Source organism: Rattus norvegicus, chromosome 9 (assembly GCF_021556685.1).
Source record: "Rattus norvegicus strain SHRSP/BbbUtx chromosome 9, alternate assembly SHRSP_T2T, whole genome shotgun sequence".
Lineage (NCBI taxonomy): Eukaryota > Metazoa > Chordata > Mammalia > Rodentia > Muridae > Rattus > Rattus norvegicus.
Window position 1 is genome coordinate 98521315 of NC_141542.1, and position 6250 is coordinate 98527564.

A 6250-nucleotide genomic window follows, 5' to 3' on the forward strand; every position below is an offset into this window, starting at 1 on the left:
CTCTCTCGACAACAGCATATTCATATTTCGAGCTGAATAATTCTTTGTCAGAGGGGAGTCACTTGAGCATTCTGAGGTGAGCAGCATCTTCTAACGATGTGATACCAGGGGCTTCTCAGCTCACACATCCCACTAGTAGTGATGAGCAAAAATGTGTCTAGTCATAACCAAGAATAAGTAATCCTTCTGAGGGAAATAAACAGGGGAGGGCTTATAGTTGGGGATGAACCTAACCTAGATCCCAGATAAGTGTGCTTACTCTAAACACTGGTATGTCTCTCAGTTAAAGAAAGTGAGCCTTGGATATCTGAGGATATAGCATTATCCAAATGTGTCCTTGGAGCTCACAAAGAGCTTCGGACTTTGAAATAGACCAACCTATTATCAATCAGCTATGTGAAATGCAATCCCCATGGGAGTTGGAATAGAAGGCTCTTGCTATTGAAACTAACAAGCTCTGCTCCTTCTCCGGGATGCCCAGGAGTTTGACATCAGCCAGCAGAAAAGTATTTCCTCTCAACTGGATTTTTCTCCTGGTTTCAGTTTCTTCCTTTCTTTCCTTGTTCTTTCTAACATGATGAAAAATACAGATTTTTTCCCTAATTACAACTTCTGGAAGGAATCTTCCCATTCCTTATTTTGTTTGCAGGCCTCTTCCTAATAGCCCTCCTTCTCCAGCTACTCAAAGCTGCCAGACTCCACTGTCACTCATCGTCACCTTATCTCAATGAGCACATCCTCGCAGGTAGTCCAAGAGACCAGAGATCTTCTCCCTTACCCACCTACCTACAGCATCTCTGAAAGAGAGGAACATCAGTGGGAAACTGAAGAGTGAGAACACTTGATTCTTAAACACCAAAAGAGCTGCTGTACATTTTAAAGCAGCATCTAAAGTAGGCATTGGGTCTTTGTCTCTTGAAGGAAAGATGTGTACACTTAAAGGCTTCATTTGCCACCTGAAAGAGTTATTTACCAAACATGGGCAGGGAAGGGCGTTTCTATGACATGATACAGAAAGAGCAGAGACAGAAAAGCAGAACATGGTCTGAGGTGGAATCACTTAGATAAATGCTATTTGCTTAAGAGGCTTTATGTAGATGCCTCTGGCCCAATCTCAGGGTGCAGGCTCTTTATCTGGATGCCCTTTGGATTCTGGAGCTTAAGGAGACTGACACACATTGGGGAAGGAGAGGCCCCGGCTCTTCTTATGTCAAGTAACCTATGCCCTAGTCCTTTACACCAGATGCATCTACTCCTAAGTCCTGGGTAGTCTGTAAAGATCAGGTGACTCCCACATCAATCTAGGGTTGATTTTACCTCAGTTGGTAAGAAATTTGGCATGCTATATAAATCAACCAAATCACTCTTAAGCGCTCATAATTAATCTGTAGACCAAAGTGGCAGCTCCCAGGCACAAAAAAAAAAAAAAAAAAAAAAAAAAAATCACTTTCCCACAACAGCCTAGAAGTGAATTTTCCTCATGAGGTCCCTAAAAGTCAATTTGTGAAGTAGGACTTCCCAACATTCTAACCAGTTGTAGGAGTACCTACTCAAAGCCCAGATTATTAAGGGGCTAGCCAGTGTCTCCCCTTTCTGTCCTCATCTCTCTAAATCTGTTGACTACTGAAGGTAAGCTCTTCACATGTGTGCACACTTCCGGTTCAATCCTGGCATCAGTCACGTCTCAGAAGTACAAGAAGCAAATTTGGTTTTAGTTTCTATTTCTATTTTAATAATAAAATTGTGGTTTTATTTGGAATATCTATCTTACTGGTGTTTGAAGACCCCACAAACCAAATGTCACACAAGGCAGAACTATCCCTAGAGATCTTATGTGCAAGTGAAGGCCAAGATGTGGAACTCCAGGTATATTGGCTGACCATCTCACCTTGAAGCCAGCTGGTCTCAGTTCTTTGGTGGTAGAATTACAGACACACTTGCTATGAATGATTCTTTTCTGTAAGACTTTCTTACCTCCGTACCAGAGCTCTCCAGAACACACAGTCAAACCATGTCCAGGAATGAGAGACCTCTGTGGGATTATTTATCATCTGTGTCTAAATACATCAACTGAGCCCCTCTCCCCTGGACATAGAAGTAGGAAAAAAAGGAGACAGAATTTTTTTTTATTTCTAAGCATGAGTAAGAAAACATTTTCCTGAATTCTCAGAAAACCTAATGTTCCTGAAATTTCTAGAGAGACCAGTCTTGTTCTGGACCCTCTTTTGAGCCTACTACCAGTATCTAAGCTTTGTCTCTCAAATTGGATGCTTTTCCCAAGAAAATTCCATTGAGAGTTGATCAAAATGGGACAAGGGGGTTAAGAAATAGAGGTGTGCTCCCCCCCCCAATCAGCATCTCCATGCACATCTGCATGGTTGCTCCTCTAGGATCATCCAAGCTTCCAGTTCCTTGTGCTGCAACAGTTCTCATGGAGCATCTCTTAAAGTTTATTGATCAACAGCACAAACTGCCATGCTTCCCCCGAGAAAACATTTCAGCTTGGATGCAAGCTTCTTAAGACCCAGAATAATCTAAATGGATGTGAAATATTTCATTTTTCTTGGAGGTTCATTAAGACTCAAATAGCTCAAAAGCTTTATGAAGTCCTTGAAACTGAACAGATTCAGTAAGCCACTAGCTCCCCAAATTTAAATAATCAGTTAGAATGGCTGGAAGATGGTCTTAAACATGTTGAGCTGCCTGGAAGATGCTCAGACTAACTGAGCTGTAAAAAGCCATCCCCAACCCTGCTGAGCTGTCTGTTAGTACCAGATCTCCAGCTTTTGTGGGCTGTCACCCACGCTGGTGTGATGCCGCTGTCTTTTGAGTCATTTCTGCCCCTGTAAGCAACCCCTTACCTATAATATCACAGCATTTATAGTATATATCTGTAATACTTTAGTAAATGCAATAAAACTCATTGATTTACATAGTCCAATTTTGATGGTGGCCTTATTTTGGTCTATTGTCAGTTCCTTATTCAGGATGAGTAAATATTTGCTAATGTCACCCAAGGAATGGTGTCACACAATATCTTCTTCATCATCAAATAGCATGAGAGCCACCTCTCAGGCTGGATAAGCTCCAATAAAATGTTTCCACCCACATGGCAGCCTTTCCCATTTCAGGCTGAGGCGTCCTCCTGAAATACAGATTAATAGAAGGTGCAGTGTTTTCCTATCTGTCTCTTTATGAACCCACTGGCTAGTGGCCTTGTATTCAGAAGTCTTCTTGGTAATTAAGATGACTGTTTCTTAATTATCTGAAACTTCTAATAATGCCTGGGTTGCCACATTCATAAAAAAAAGGCTAGGTCTCTGACGCTTCTTTAATTACAGAACAATAAAGCCATTAAGGATTAGAATAAATCATGTTCAATAAATAAGACAATTTTAATAGTACTCAGCCACATGGGCAAACGGAATGTGATCAAAATACATTGTATAGCATTCTCAAAGAATTAGAAATTATGTATTCAGAAAGGAAACAGTATCTGCAGTTAAAAGGAGTAGGATAGAATTCATTTCATTCTTGTTGCAGAAATCAATTAATGACTCTATATGATAGTACTGTATTAATGAAATAAAAAAGAAAGGAAAACCTCAAAAATGTGGTATTGTTGTTCTTATTATATATCATAAGAATATGTTACTTTAATTTTATTTTTCTTGCCAAGGGCTAACAATTTGAGTTGTCTCCCTTTATATACAAATAAGATGGTGTAACACACAGTGGATAAGACAATGGCTGACAATGTGACCTTAAAAGAATGGGACAGAGATCTGTCTGTTAGGCATGTAACAGCAGTCTCAGATAATTCCTGGGGTCGGGGATCTCATACATGAGCAAAACTGCATGGTACCTGTCTACCACAACAGTTCTTCCATTGACAAGAAGGAGTTTCTGGTCATTTCCCTCAAACCACCGTTCATGAACCCTAGCACTGGTCTGGAAAAGTCAGAGAGACCCTGGGAGTTCTCTGGCCAGCAGGCTTAGTTGTATGAGAGAGCCTCAGGCTCAGTCAGAGATCCTGTCTCCAAACAGCAAGTGGTAAGTGACTGAGGAAGAAGCCCATTGTTGACCTCTAGCTTCCACATGCACACAAAGAAGTCAGTACATTCACCTACAGAGGCTCATACTCAGACACATACACAGGGGTGCATATTCACCTACATATGTGCACACTCACACATACAGGGCCCTTCAGTCATCCTCACATGTGCACCCTCACACACCACACTCATACAGTGATATACAGTCACCTGCACATGTACACACTTACACACCACACACACGGTGGTGTATAGTCACCTACACATGTGCACACTCACACATACACACACAGGGTACACATTCACCAATAAATGTGCACACTCACACAAACACAGTCAAAGGGGGGCACATTCACCTCCATGTATGCCCACTCACACAGAGGTGTCCACTCACCTATACATGTGCACACTCATCCATCACACACACAGGGTGTACAGTCACCTACACATGTGCACACTCACACACCACACACACAGAGGTGTACCTACAAATCTGTATGCTCATATACCACACATGAGGGTGTACAGTCATCTACACGTGTGCACACTCATACACACAGAGAAAGAAAGAGAGAGAGAGAGAGAGAGAGAGAGAGAGAGAGAGAGAAGATACCGAGCACAAAAGATGTAAGCAATTAGAATAAATGGAAGTGAAAGATTCCCTCTGATAACAACCTTGTAGAAAAATAACCTCATTGAGTTCAAAATGAAAGGATTTCTTGTCTGGAAGAATCAAAAACACAATGAATCTCTTAAACTCATTAGATCTCCAAGGAAATTAAATCTAAGCTAAAATAGTTATTCATTTCTACAACTTAGCTTCCTTTTTCCTGAAGATGCCTAATACACTAAAATCACAGAAAATGTGAATGCTACCAGGTTATATCTGATTACTGTTTTGATGTTAAAGTAACCACTTGTAAAGCAGTATTTATTTAGCAAACTCAACAAGGCCTCTAAATTTCTTTGTAGATTTGTCATTTATAGAATTTGATCCTATGTGTAACACACACACATACATACATGTATACACATATGCACACATATACATGTATACACGTATACAAACATTATACACATATACCACACATATATACACATATAGGTATATCCACACATACACATACATATTTGTACACAAAAATACGCACATACACATATATGAATACATATACACATACACATACATATGCACACACACACACAAAACCACACAAAGACTCAGCCTGGAGAAGATCCTTAAAACAAGAATTGACCACACTATTTTTCTATAAAGAGAGTGTGTAAGTTTATAATTAAAATGCAGAGGCAACTGTTGGCTTTCTAGCAATTTTAATATCGAAGAGTTTCTACCCTAGGATTAGTCAACCTCATATTTCAAAATTAGGTACCAGGAATTGATTTCATATAATATATGGATAAAGAAGAAAGAAAAACCATGCAAAGGGTTTTAGTAGTTATTCTTCAGGTACGTATATTTTAAATTATTTCTTTGGAAACAAAATTATAATTTTAAGCCCTGTTGTCTAATCATTTGAAAGAGATTATTCTGGTAAAAAAAAAGCTGATAAAATGGACAAGACACCATCCTAGATTACAGAAAGAGAAAAGGAACATGTCTGTAAGAGAGACTAGGGATAGATGTGGGTACCACTCTCCTACTGTTTCTATAATATGGAGAGAAAATGATTAGACCTTAGCTAGAATTAGTTCTTGTTCAGAACAACTGGAAGTTCTCAGTCTCCTTAAAGTATGGTATGTCAGGTTGGTCACTGTGAATTATATGCAGAATTTTGTTTACATGTGTCAAGTTACCCTTCTTACACAGAAGGAAAAACCCCAGCCCTCATTTGTGAATGACAGATTCTCATCAAGATCCACATAAGCCATCTCCATACACCATAATCCAAGTTCCCACAAGAGAGGATTTCTGTCCCTCCCACAAAAAGAAACAGAGGAAATGTGGGTGTCTTTAGGAAAGCTGAAGTCATACCTCTGCAGAGAAAGTGTAGAAACCAGGTACAAAATAACAAGTCCCCGGGGTCACAGACCCCTAGGTGCAGCTCATTTATAGTTTCCAGGTGGCTATATTTAAAAATAAATGACAGGACCTGAGAGTGCCAAAGTCCTGCATTAGTCAGGAAGCTAACACATTTGTAACTCTGCTCAAATGTCACAGTATACTTTTTATATAT